Raw genomic sequence first — 984 nt, 5'->3', positions numbered from 1 at the left:
CTGTGCTCAAGCGATCCTCCTACCTTAGCCTCCTGAGTAGCTGGGACTACAGGCTTGTGCCACCACATCCAGCCAACTTTTTTTTTTTTTTTTTTTTGAGATTTTTCTTAAATTTTTGTAAAGATGGCATCTCACTTTGTCACCCAGGCTGATCTCAAACTCCCGGCTTCAAGGGATCCCCTCCCTCTTCAGCCTTCCAAAGTGCTAGGATTACAGGCATGAGCCACAGGGCCCCATCACAGTTTCTGATCCATTAGGTCTGGGGCAGGTCCTGAGAACTTGCATTTCTAACAAGCTCCCTAGTGATACTGATACTGCCACCAGAACCACTGTCCTGGATAATTAAGGATCCTTGACAGGAAGAGAAATAAAAATACGCAGACTAGATTGGCAAATATATTTCCTTAACATTCCAATTTTCTAAGTTGAAATTCAGACATGTCACCCCTCCCCAGGAGATCACTTGCGATATTAGCCAGTTTGTCACTATGTGGAAAATATTCTAGAAATGCTGAAAGTAATCCTAAAATGGAATCCTAGAATGGTTCATTGAACTAGAGCCGTAGCATGAGGTGGAGTCCACTCAGATGCTCTTGGGTGTGGTGACATTGAGATATCTCCCCTATGGGGACAAGCCTATGAAGGGCAAGGAACACAGAACCATCTCCCTCAGACAGCACTTCCAAGCATGTTACCAAAATCTTGATCTTTGAATCCCATGTCAGAGAATTTGTCATCCATTTAATCAGTCATTCAGAGAGCGATCCCTCTCAGGACTATATAGAACCTGCTTTCTGAGGACACAGGCTCTATTAGACTTAGAACAGTCAGTGTTTTCCAGTAAAAATATAACACAATCAACATATGTAATTTTAAATTAAAAAGTAAAAATAGGACAGGGCAATGGCACATGTCTGTAATTCCAGCACTTTGGGAGGCTGAGGTAGGCAGATCGCTTGAATCCAGGAGTTCGAGACCAGCCTG

Source organism: Mandrillus leucophaeus, unplaced genomic scaffold (genome assembly GCF_000951045.1).
Source record: "Mandrillus leucophaeus isolate KB7577 unplaced genomic scaffold, Mleu.le_1.0 Scaffold1690, whole genome shotgun sequence".
NCBI lineage: Eukaryota > Metazoa > Chordata > Mammalia > Primates > Cercopithecidae > Mandrillus > Mandrillus leucophaeus.
Note: the sequence above shows the minus strand (reverse complement) of the source record.